The sequence below is a fragment of the Chlorocebus sabaeus genome, chromosome 11 (assembly GCF_047675955.1).
Source record: "Chlorocebus sabaeus isolate Y175 chromosome 11, mChlSab1.0.hap1, whole genome shotgun sequence".
Taxonomy (NCBI): Eukaryota; Metazoa; Chordata; class Mammalia; order Primates; family Cercopithecidae; genus Chlorocebus; species Chlorocebus sabaeus.
In genome coordinates, this window is record NC_132914.1 from 38,279,418 (window position 1) to 38,292,186 (window position 12,769).

Genomic DNA, 12,769 nt, shown 5'->3' on the forward strand with positions numbered 1-12,769 from the left:
CACTATTATTGTGTGGGAGTCTAAGTCTCTTTGTAGGTCTCTAAGAACTTGTTTTATGAATTTTGGTACTCCTGTGTTGGGTGCATATATATTCAGAATAGTTAGCTCTTCTTGTTGAATTGTTCCCTTTACCATTATGTAATACCTTTGTCTTTTTTGCTCTTTGTTGGCTTAAAGTCTGTTTTGTCAGAGACTAGGAGATTGCAACCCCCTTTTTTTTCTCTTCATTTCCTTGGTAAATTTTCCTCCGTCTCTTTGAGACTGTGTGTGTCTTTGCATGTAATACATAACACACGATGGGTCTTGACTCCTTATCCAGTTTGCCAGTCTGTGTCTTTTAGTTGGGACATTTAGCCCATTTACATTTAAAGTTAATATTGTTATGTGTAAGTTTGATCCTATCATCATGATGCTATTTGACTATTTTGCACACTAGTTGATGTAGTTCCTTTGTAGTGTCATTGGTCTTTATGTTTCGGTATGTTTTTGCAGTGGCTGGTACCGGCTTTTCCTTTTAGTATTTAATGCTTTTTTCAGGAGCTCTTGCGGGGCAGGCCTGGTGGTAACAAAATCCCTCAGCATTTGCTTGTCTAGAAAGGATTTTATTTTTCCTTTGCATATGAAGCTTAGTTTAGCTGGATATGAAATTCTGGGTTGAAAATTCTTTTCTTTAGGAAGGTTGAATATTGGCCCCCCATCTCTTCTGGCTTGTAGACTTTCTGCTGAGAGGTCTGTTGTTATTCTGATGGGCTTTCCTTTGTAGGTGACCTGGCCTTTCCTTCTGGCTGCTCTTAACAGTTTTTCCTTCATTTTGACATTGGAGAATCTGATGATTATTTGTCTTAGGGTGATCTTCTCATGGAGTATCATTTTAATGGTGTTCTCTGTATTTCCTGAATTTGCATGTTGGCAAATTCTTTCTAGGTTGGGGAAGTTCTCCTGGATAATACATTGAAGTGTGTTTTCCAGCTTGATTCCATCTTCCCCATCTCCTTCTGGTTGTCCAATCAATTGTAGATTCAGTTTTTTTATAAAGTCCCATATTTCTTGGAGGCTTTGTTCTGTCCTTTTCATTCTTTTTTTCTCTATTCTTGTCTGCATGTCTTATTTTGGTAAGGTTGTCTTCAAACTCTGATATCCTTTCTTCCGCCTGGTCAATTCTGCTGTTGATACTTGTGTATGCATCAAGAAGTTCTTGTGCTGTGTTTTTCAGCTCCATCAGGTAATTTGTATTCCTCTCTAAACTGGATATTCTAGTTAGTAATTTCTCTAACCTTTTATCAAGGTTCTTAGCTTCTTTGCATTGGGTTAGAACATGCTCCTTTAGCTCATCATAATTTTTTAATTACCCATCTTCTGAAGTCTACTTCTGTCAATTCATCCATCTGATCCTCCGTCCAGTTCCGTGCCTTTGATGGAAAGACATTGCAATTATTTGCGGGAGAAGAGGCATTCTGGCCTTTTGGGTTTTCAGCATTTTTTCATTGATTCTTTATGAGCTTGTCTAGTTTTGGTATTTGAGGTTGCTGACCCTTGGATGGGGTTTTTGTGGGGACCTTGTTGTTGTTGAAGCGTTTTTGGTCACTTTGTCCTTGTTTTTCTTTCAGTAGTCAGGTCGCTCTTCTGTAGGGCTGCTGCAGTTTGCTGGGGGTTTGCTTCAGGCCTTATTCATCTTATTCGCTCTTGTGCCTGCAGATGTCATTTAAGGAGGCTGAAGAGCAGCAAAGATGGGTGCCTGCTTCTTCTTCTGGGACCTCTGACCTTGAGGGGCACCAACCTGATGCCAGCAGGATCGCTGCTGTATAGGGTGTGTCTGACAACCCCTGTTGGAAGGTCTCACCCAGTTGGGTGGCATGGGAAGCAGGACCTGTTTAATGAAGCACTTTGTCCCTTGGTGGAGAAGATGTATTTTTCTGGGGAGAAACCCACCTGTCTGGGCTGCCCAGAGTCTTCAGAACTACCAGGAGGAGAGGCTAAGTCTGCTGGTCCGCAGAGACTGCAGCCACTCCTCCCGCTATGGGCTCAGGCCCATGGAGATCTGAATACTTTCCCTGAACCTCTGGCTAGAGTTATTGGAGATCCTGTAGGGAAGCCCCTCCCACTGAGGAAGGATGGGTCAGGGTTAGACCTGAAGAGGTACTCTGGCCTTATTCCACAGCAGGTGTGCTGTGCTCTGGGGACAAGTCTTGGGACCAAGCTATCCGACGTTCCTGGCTCCAGCAAGGGAAAAGCGCAGCCTGGGGCTACATATTTATAGAGCTCTTCCCCCGTTCAGGGAGCTTAGCATGTTAGGCAGTTGCAGGGTCCCAGTGCTGGCTGCGGTTCCTCCCCCAAGGAGCTCAAATAGCTTAGACAGCAGGCAACTGCAGTCAGTGCTGGTCGCCCCTCCCCTCTGGAGTTCAGTAAGCCTAAGCAGATTCCAGCTGAGAGACTGTGAGAATCTGCAGGTTCTGGAATTGGGACAGTGGTGGCGTGGGTTCATGAGTAGGATGTTCCGATCTGTGGGTTGCACAGTTCTGTGGAAAAAGGAGTTCCCCCGCTGGGTATCGTGCTCACTCACCACCTCCCTTGGCTAAGGGGAGGGGTTCCCCTTCCTCGCATGGCTCTCAGGTGGGCCGCCACACCACACTGCTCTTTCTTCTCTCTGGGGGTCATGCCAGCCTTCTAGTCCATTTTGATGAGAGAACCTGGATATCCTGGTTGCCGGTGAAGGATTCACATGCTTATTATGTTTTTAAAAGAAGCATGGCACTAGCATCTACATCTGGTAAAGGCCTCAGAATACTTTCAGTCATGGCAGAAGGCAAAGGGAAACCAGCATGTGCAGAGATGACATGGTAAGAGAGGAAGAAAGAGAGGGGGTGAGGAAGTACCAGGCTCTTTTTAACAACCAGCTCTTGTGGGAACTAATTCACTCACCTCTGATGGAGGGCATTACTCTATTCCTGAGGTATCCATCCTCAGGACCCAGACACCTCCCATTAAGTCCAGCATTGCCACATTGGGGATCAAATTTCAATGTAAGGTTCAGAGGGGGCAAGTATTCAAACCATAGCAGTGGCTCTGATTCTGAGGTATGGACACATATGGAGTGGGAGTGAAGTCAGAGTACAGAATACAGTTGTGTAGAGTGTCTATAGGACCTGGAGTGTAGGTAGATCACAGATACAGTGGCTCTGGTGTCTGAGACATGGACACTTACAGCAGAGCCATAGGGCCAGTGGTCTGGAACATGGGTACAAGTGGAGTGGTCATGACTCTAGAGTTTGGTGGGGTTTGGGATGTAACATCACAATAATAGTTACTTTTTGGGGGCATCACAGCATCTCCCTCTCCAGGTTGTTCACAGTGGCAATGGCTCTTGATTACCTCAGTGGTAAAAGTTGCCAGTGTCCCCTGCAGAGAAGATCACTGGAAACCATGCTGGCATCTGATGCGTGGCTAATACTGATAGCCCCCACCATTCTAGACATCTCTAGATCTCTCAGGTGTGCCATTCTCCCCAGTGATTTATTCTACATGATTATTCTGGGCATTTTGTTTATTTATTGTTTGTTTTGTTTCATTCTGTTTCTTAGATTCTTTTGGACCTTTGAGCAATCCCAAGGATGTTTTTCTTGCCTTTGTAGGGAAAATAAGGCTGATGTCTCCATCTCTGTCATCTTGATGATGTCACTCCACATTAAATCTTTCTAAAGGAATTACTTACTGTTTGATTCATACTTCTCAAAAGCTCAAAAGTTCTAAAATAACCAAGAGTGTACTCATATTTGTTGAATAAATAATTTGAGACATAATGAGACAGGTCTAAATTGTCTTGAGACTGGAAATGTGTTTCGGCTAAATTATTTTTCAAATATTTAAATGTGTTACTAGAGCAGCTAAATAGGATGTAATTTTAAAAGCTCTTCCCTAATATGTACCCAGAGAGACAGATTGGCAGGTATCCAAAGCTGTTTGGTGACTCTCATGGGGCAGACTTGTTGCTGAGATTTCTTGATTTCAATATGAGTTGAGTATGCCTTCCTCCAGGAGCATTTAGTCACTTAAAAAGAAAAACTGCCTATTTTAAAGTAACTAAAAGTAAATATGATTAAATAGGGATTATTAGAATTATTTGTTATGCTTTGATAAACTTAAAAGATTTTAAATTATGTTTTTCAATTATACTTGTAACCATTAGTAGTAGTATTGGTGGTCTCATTTTACATGGAGATTAAATTGCCATTAGCTCATTTTTGTGAAACCTGGGAAATCCTTTGGTGTATGGATATTTGAAAACTATTTGAAACATTAGGGAAAATCTTGGGTATTTTAATGGAACCAGAAATCCTTTAATGTTACATAAACCTTGTACAAGTTGGTATATGGATATTTGAAAACTATTTGAAACATTAGGGAAAATATTGGGTATTTTAATGGAACCAGAAATCCTTTAATGTTACATAAACTGTGTACAAGTACCTCAAATTTTGAAACGTTAGGATCCTGTTCACTATAGATACTTATTTTTATTTTTTTTCTTTATCTGAATCTCTTTCTTAATGATTGGAGAGATGCTTCAAATAGAATTGGATGACTTTAGAGGTATTCCTGGTTATCATCTTAAAAGGGAAATAGAAACTGAAGAAAGAGGACTCCAGCTATAAAACCAAGGGAGCTGACTTTATTATATTTTCCTCACTTTTAAAATATATTATTGATACTACAAATATTTAGATAGTATTCAAAAATAAAATCAAAATTTCTATTCCACTACCAGCTTAATAAATAGTACTATGTGCAATTGAAGTCTTCTGTGAATTTGTTTCCAGTAATACCCTCCTCTGCTCTCCAGAAATAACTACGATCCTGAATTTGATATTTATATATTTCTCAATCTTTTTTATAAATCTTTTTTTTTTTTTTGAGACAGAGTCTCACTCTGTCACCCAGACTGAAGTGCAATGGCGTGATCTCAGCTCACTGCAAACTCCATCTCCCAGGTTCAAGCAATTCTCCTGCCTTAGCCTCCTGAGTAGCTGGGATTACAGGTGCCTACCACCACGCCCGGCTAATTTTTGTACTTTTAGTAGAGATGGGGTTTCACCATGTTGGCCAGGCTGGTCTTGAACTCCTGACCTCAGGTGATCCGCTCGCCTCGGGGTCCCAAAGAGCTAGGAAACTATATTATTATACTGTCTTGCTTGTTTTTAAATGTTATACTTGGAATTGTGATGTATGAGTTCTTCTGTACATTTTCATTCTCAATATTAAGCTTGTAGGCTCTATGTTGATACTTGTAGCTCTATTGTATTATTTCTAAAGTTGATATAATGTAATAAACATGGCTTTTTGTCATACAGAACTCAAATTCTTTTTCCTTATATCTATGTACCTTTAAGAAAGTTATTTAAACGATCTCAGCCAGCTTTTTAAAAAATCTATAGAATAAGGTAATAGCATCTTCTTTTTTCTTCTAACTTTTATTTTAGAACCAGGGGCTACATGGACAGGTTTATTACAAAAGTATACTGCTTGATACTGAGGTTTGGAGTATGATTGAATCCATCACCCAGGTAATGAGCGTAATACCTAACAGGTAGTTTTTTCGACTCCTACCCCCTTCTCTGTCTCCCTCTTATATTCTCCAGTGTCTGTTGTTACCATCTTTACGTCCAAGCGTACCCAATGTTTAGCTTCCACTTATAATTGAGAATATAACATTTTCTTTGTAAAGTAGTCTTGGTATAATGATATAATGGGTGTATATATGTATACACACATATGTGTATATATACACACAAACATATATCCACAGATATATACAATAGTATATGTTTGGAACATAATAATAAATATTAATTCTTTTTCATATTCTAATTTTCTTTTCTATCTCCAATTTTGAAAATTAGTTGTGATTACTATAAACATTTTTTATATAACAGGGACTACTTGTTGGTATTCTGGGATATAAGAATGCAAAGAAAAAAATTGAGAAAAAGCATTCTGTTATGTTTGTGGTTCTCAGCAGCTTGATGTGGTGAAAGAAGCCTGAGCTATGAAGTTATAAAACTTGGATGTGACTTCCAGCTCACTGGTTCACTGGTTATGTGACTTGACCAAATTACTTAATTTTCTTTGAGCCTGATTTTTCATTGACAAAATGGAAATAGATGCTACTTAACTGATAAGGGCTTTGTGGTGATCAAATTAAATCAGTTTAGTAAAGTACTAAACATTTTTCCAGCCTTATTATGTATGTGTAATGAATATTAGCAGATTTCCCTTTTGCCATCAATTTATTAACGTGTCAAATATTAACAGAAGTCTTTTACAGACATTTACTTATCTACATTTCAGGGTTTTATTTTCCATCTTCTTTTCACTGTACACTTTCAAACCCAGAGTTATTTCATTGACTTCCATAGCTTAAGCAGTCTGGACACTAACAAACCAATATATTCAGCTACAGACTCATTATCCAATATATTATTGGAAATTTTTTGTGTCTAACTCTTCATCTTCCTAGTTTACCTCTCCTTTGTTAACTCTAAAATTATTTTCTCATTATCTCACCATATTCTTCTAAGACTTAGTACCACTACTCTAGTGTTTAAATGTCTCTAAAGTATTTTCCTCATCACCATACCCTTACATTTACCTTGTTTAGGCCCTCATCACTTCTGGGGAATTAGAAATGATATTCTATTAAACGTATTCCTTGCCCATATTTATGGCATCCAGTCTATCATTCCCCCACAAAATCTGGCCCATATTACTCTCTTGGTGAAATCATCAGGAATATCAAGAATATCATTCTATTCTGCAGATATTTCTATATCTGCAGAATAGCATCAAACACCTTAATAGTGTTGAAATTGTCCTATATAATCAATATTTTAACAGTTTTTAAAAGGTCTCTATAAATCAGATTCTATATAATTTTGCCCAATCACCTGACAAATTGTCCATTGTTTTTCAAAGTTCTCATCATATAGAAACTTGAGTTTCTCAAGCTTATCATGTAATGTCCTCCCTCCCTACAAATGCATGTGTTGTTCTCTTTACTGGAAATGCCTTCAAGTCTTTTCTTCCAAGACTAAGCCTTGGGAGGAAATAAATTAATGTTTCTAAAGTCCTTACTGTATCAGAAACTGTGTTAAGTAATGTAAAGACATAGTAATAGTTGAATTTCCTAGTAACTCTATGAGGTTGACAAGATCTCCATTCTAGAGATGAAGAAATTGAGGCAGGATTTAAACACTCCTTGGCTGACTCCAAAAACTGTGTTTTTAACAATTGTACCCTAAATAATTTATTTAATTCTCGCAAAAACCTAAAGAGAGATAGATATTTAAGTTGATTTTTACATGATAAAACTGATGCTCTTGAAGTATGAATGGTGTATCCTAGTCATATAGTTAAACTCGGCAAAGCCTACATTTAATATCAAATTTGACAAACATTAAAGCCCATATTGTTTCTATTATAAACCCCCGTGTCTTTAACTATCACCCATTCCCTCAATGAATCATTTCCCAATGCTCCCATGGGTAGATGATAATGCCAATGTTTCCTCTGCTGATACGCCTCGTATAGTGGAATAAAATAAGAATAATTAACATTTACCTAGCAGTTATTTTACATATAGACACAATTCTATGTGCTTTGCCTAATTATCTAATTTACACATCTCAATGAGTATCATAGCAACTATATGCATTACTCTCCAACAGTGTTGTGGCCTGTTTTCCTTATGGAAATATGGACACCTTGGAGGCAACAACTGACTGATACATATTTGAATTCCTAGCATCTAGTGCAATTCCTTGCGTTTAGAAGGTACAAAATAAATATTTTTAATTAAATGAATGGGCTATATTAGAAAGTGTCGATGATACTGGTAGGACACAGAGAGAAAAGTTGGAAGCATGTCTTAAATCTTAGAGAACAAATGAAATCTTCTCCCACAATACTTATCCCTTGAACTCAGGAATGCAGAATCTTTGGTAGGTTAAATTCCTTTCCTAACTTGTCATGGCATTATTTTTCCTTATATTGGAGACAAATTATGCATTTTCCAAATGACAGTAGTCAGTTAGACATCTTAATATATATCACAGATTTATACCTAAATTTTGCTTTGATTTATACCCAAATTTTGATTTATCTTATTGACCCCATTCACATTATAGAGTTCATTCCTTATTTTACATGCACTATAAAATGCAAAATATTGGAAAGCTTCTTGATCTGCAAAGACATTGCATTTGTCTAAAGTGGCCATCTCTGTTTTCCATCCATTTGGAAAGATCGTTTAAGTGTTTTTCTCTGGCATAGCCAGACTTCTGAAAAATGCAAATTGGCTCTTCATTACAACCTTGTCTTTGTTTTATCTGAGAGTACGATTGTCTACTTTTCCTCCGTCATTTCCATTCAAGGTTTACTTGCTGTATCTTTTCTTTGATATCCTCAGGATTTACTATCTCCATAGTTTTCCTCATGCCATATATTTCTCTACTTTGCTGGGTTCTAATTTTCATCTATTCTAGGATGATGACATGATGATGATGATGAAATGATGATGATGCTGATGGTGGTGATGATGATGTGTGTGTTTTTGTGTGTTTCTCATCTCTGTCTCCATCTTTAGACAATCGAATCTTGAAATTTAACCAAGCAGATGTAAAGTTGTAATCTTCGTTTCAGAGTTGGCTATGGAAATTTGTATGTAAGAAACGATACTGGCTTTCCTTCCACTCACTGATGAAAGAGGCACTAAGCTAATGCTCTTCCCAACCACCTGGTTATGCACTGCTGAATCATGCCATTTTAGGAAACTGAAGTTTCTAATGCTTACATTTGTAATTATCGTAGGGTATGTCAATAATTTAGAATTCCTAAATTATTGTACTGTATATAACCTTGTACCTAATAAATTTCAAAATATTCAAATTTCTGTTTATAAATAAAATGCTCTTTTTATATGAAATTGCTTCTATATATGATTAAATTGATAAAACTGTGATTTATAAAATGTCTTAGGCCTTTAAATCTTCTATTTAAGGAAAAAATAATATTACTCATAGAAGAGAGAAATATTGGGGGGCCAGGCGTGGTGACTCAGGCCTGTAATCCCAGCACTTTGGGAGGCCAAAGCGGGTGCATCACAAGGTCAAGAGATCAAGACCATCCTGACTAACATGGTGTAACCCCGTCTCTACTAAAAATACAAAAAAATTAGCCGGGCATGGTGGCGGGCACCTGTAATCCCAGCTACTTGAGAGGCTGAGGCAGGAGAATAACTTGAACCTGGGAGGTGGAGCTTGCAGTGAGTGGCGATCGCGCCACTGCACTCCAGCCTGGGCGACAGTGCGAGACTCAAAAAAAAAAAAAAAAAAAGAAAAAGAAAAAGAAAAAAAGAAAAGAGAAATATTATAAAATGAAGTCTATGTAGTTTAATTGAAGTTTATTAGCTTGGTGGCAATACATGCAAATATGAAAGTAGAAGCTACCCAGGGCAGAAAAAAACACTGGGGCACAGGGAATACATAATAGACAAAGGAACTGGATGGCTAATTTCTCAGACTGCCATTTGGAATGTTTTAGCATCTTTATCAGTCAAGTGCAACTGTCTTCTCTATGGCTCAGCAGGGATTATGTTTCACATGCACTTGGACATCTCTAAACTCTGCACCTATTGTCATCAGCACCTCTACTGCCTTTAAGGGCTATCAACTGCTATTGATTTATTGATGAAAATAACCATGATGACACCACCAAGGGTGAATAGCTCCCTACAGCATAATTATCAATTGGCAAACTTTGGTTTAACTCTGACAGTTATTTTGTACTCTAACCCTTAGTAATGAACTTGAAGGTTTCACTTTTATTTTACAAATGATCAGGTGGAATGACATAGAAATATGAATTGTGTGTGTGTGCACGTATGTGAGAGTGTGTATAAAAGGAGGCTTTGGGAAGACATGATTTTAGGCATCTCAGTGACCTTAATAACATCATGTTCAGTCCACTTTTGGTGGAAAAATAAGGCTTGCTTTTTTATATCTAAGACATTTTGAAAAATAGACAAGCATTTCTTATACATATATGTATTTGCTGGTTTACATGAATCTCCCATCCTAGTATCTTTGCAAATACTGTTATGACATTTTAAGATGCTACCTTTGTTTTCCCTTGATGAATATTAGCAAAATTAAATGTATATTTTGTTTTAAAGCCTGTTTTTTTTTTTCAGGCAATGAAAACAATCTTGTGTTCTTAGAAGCTTAAATTCTAAGAGCAAGAGCTCTCAGAACCACTAACATACCTAGAGTAAAGGTGCTTATGTTACAAAAAAATAATTTTGATGAACACATGTACCCATATTGATGATTTTTAAGAGAGAAACTCCTTCCACGTTTTTGAAATGAAAAATTAATTATTTGTAAATTAAACTTTTCTAAAAAAGGTTATTCAAATGAGCCCAGGTAAAAATCTCTATATTTTATAGCCACATATTATTTTCTCTTTCTTTCATTTATTTATTTTCTTAATTTTCATTTAGCTTTGTTGATGTTCCAGAAATGATAGCAAAAAGCCAGTTCCATATATCTCACTTATAATATAAAATATTCAGCCTAAACTTGCAGAAAGTATATCTTTTGAATAAAAGACAGCAGATGCTGTAGCATTTCTGCCAAAGAAGGAGTCCAGTTTAAACATTCTGCAGTATGCAAATGTCATCTCCTCTATGTGAATGTTTTCCCCGAGTGGATGTTGCAGGGTTGGAGGCTTCTGCCTGTGATTTAGGTTGTAATTTTATTTGTGGAAATAAACCAATCGTGGAGCTCCAATTGTCTTGGCGGTGAGGTGATCGATAGCCCATTACTGGATAGAACAGCAACTACAGGAAGAGCATTGAAGATTTTAATGCATGAATTATGCATGTAGCGCTCATTCTTTAGTCTCCGAACAGAATGACAGGGTTTGTGAAGTCGCCTCAGATAGTTTCTTGCATTAAGTGACTGCAGTGAAATGCTTAATATTTTCAGGCATAGAAGCAGCATTGACTCAGGCCAGCCGAATTTGGAAGATGTAAATCTCCCAGCTCACAGCACGGAATGCTTTATTTGAAAGTACTGCTATGTAGAGAGCCGGCTTTTCTGTCATCTAACCTGCTCTCCTCAGGTTGGCTGAAAGATGGGAGCGGCTGTGCCTGCCTGTGAGGTCACAGCATGAAGTCCTTTTAACTTGCTTTCTGCTGCAGGAGAGTCGTATTGTGGTATAACTGTTGCTGTATTTATTCAAATGGACAATTTGCAATAGATATTATACCCAGGACGACAGATAAATCAACACATAAGGTAAGTCCAAGGTTTTTTTTTTTTATAGGTTAGGTAATTGTAAACTACAATATGCTGAGTTAGGATAATGGTGATGCCATATTAGTAAGGTTGACTCAGACCTTAGTATTGCAACGCCAGCATCAGGACTCTCAATTGTTATGTTAAATGAGAGGTGACTTTCTATATTTGATAGTATTGGATCATAGGGTGTTTTATTTTGCATGCAAAAGCTTTTCAAGAATGTACTAGAGCTTGAATGTGTAGAAGACTGCAAACTGGGGAGGGGCAGCAGGAGAATGAGCTGAATTGATAAGTAGAAATTACCTCCTTGTGGAGAAGTTTTAGCACGGCTGTGGCATCGCGTTGGCTCAGATTATTTCCTTAATGTCAACATTTTCAAATTCTAGTAAAAGATGTGGGTAGACACCAGAAATGCTCAATCCTTCTCCCAGAAGCAGAGGAGAGCACTGAGGTACTCAAACTCAAATACTGTGTTGCATACAAACTGAGCAGATGGAATTAAAACAATTTGGACTAGCATGTCCTTGAGGGAAGACCTTGCTGTCAAATAAACCCATTTGACTTCTACCTGTGGTGGTTTGGTTTTGTTTTTTCCTCTTGTCAGGAATGCCTTACTCCAAAATGTATGGATAGATGACATGTTGTGAAATTTACCCAAAAAAGAGTTTTTTCTTGGTGTTTTAAAAATTAACCTTACACAATTATAGGACCCACTACATAAGATCCAAGTAAAATTTACAAAAACTCTGTAAAACTGAAAAACACAGTACTATACGAGTATATTTGTCAGAAGTCTTTGTTAATTAAAGTTGCTTGCTTAAATATCATGGCAAATGATTAATTCCTGAACATTTCTTTAGGATGAGAAAACAGAATTAATAAATATAAAGCAAGAGACACTAGATAAGTAAAATTTTTTAAGGATACTTTTCAACAGTGAATTTATATTACTAGTGAATATATATGCACACACACACGTACATATATACTATAATTCATAGTGTATAAAAATAATATATGCACTATACTATATAGGTGTATCTATTTCCTTGTGTATGTTTATTGATACTGTTTTCAAAAGCATGCTTGCTAAATCATCTATCAAGACCAATAATAGATAAAGACAAGTATTTTTGGGGGAAAACAAAGCATCACTTTATTTTTTACAAAAATAAAGAAATTTGGAGCAATGATGATATTAAGAGCACAGGAAAACTACTTTTCAGCCATTTCACAGTGCATTTCAATTCTGCTACAATGTTGCTATATTATTTGGGTTTCCTGTTGCCCAGGCCTTGTGCACAGACCTCCCAGCATTACAGAACGGTTTAAATCTTCAAAACTGATCTAGTTTAGGTATAAGAGGAAACTCACACCTGAAGTTTTTCCTTAGGGAGGGGAATAAAGGAAGAAGAAAT

General features: G+C 37.3%; 1 protein-coding gene across 4 annotated transcripts in view; it reads left to right on the forward strand.

Annotated features, from left to right (window-relative positions):
* CNTN1 (contactin 1) overlaps positions 1-12,769 on the forward strand; it is a 399,377-nt gene that overhangs the window by 126,391 nt on the left and 260,217 nt on the right. Inside the window, exon 1 of one of the 4 annotated variants that reach the window (XM_008002893.3) lies at positions 10,922-11,348. The exons of 2 other annotated variants lie outside the window; for them this stretch is intronic. The gene's annotated coding sequence lies outside the window, so the exon portion shown is untranslated. Of the gene's footprint in view, positions 1-10,921; positions 11,349-12,769 lie in introns of those variants that run through there. One more of the 4 variants, XM_008002891.3, reaches the window with a different exon arrangement.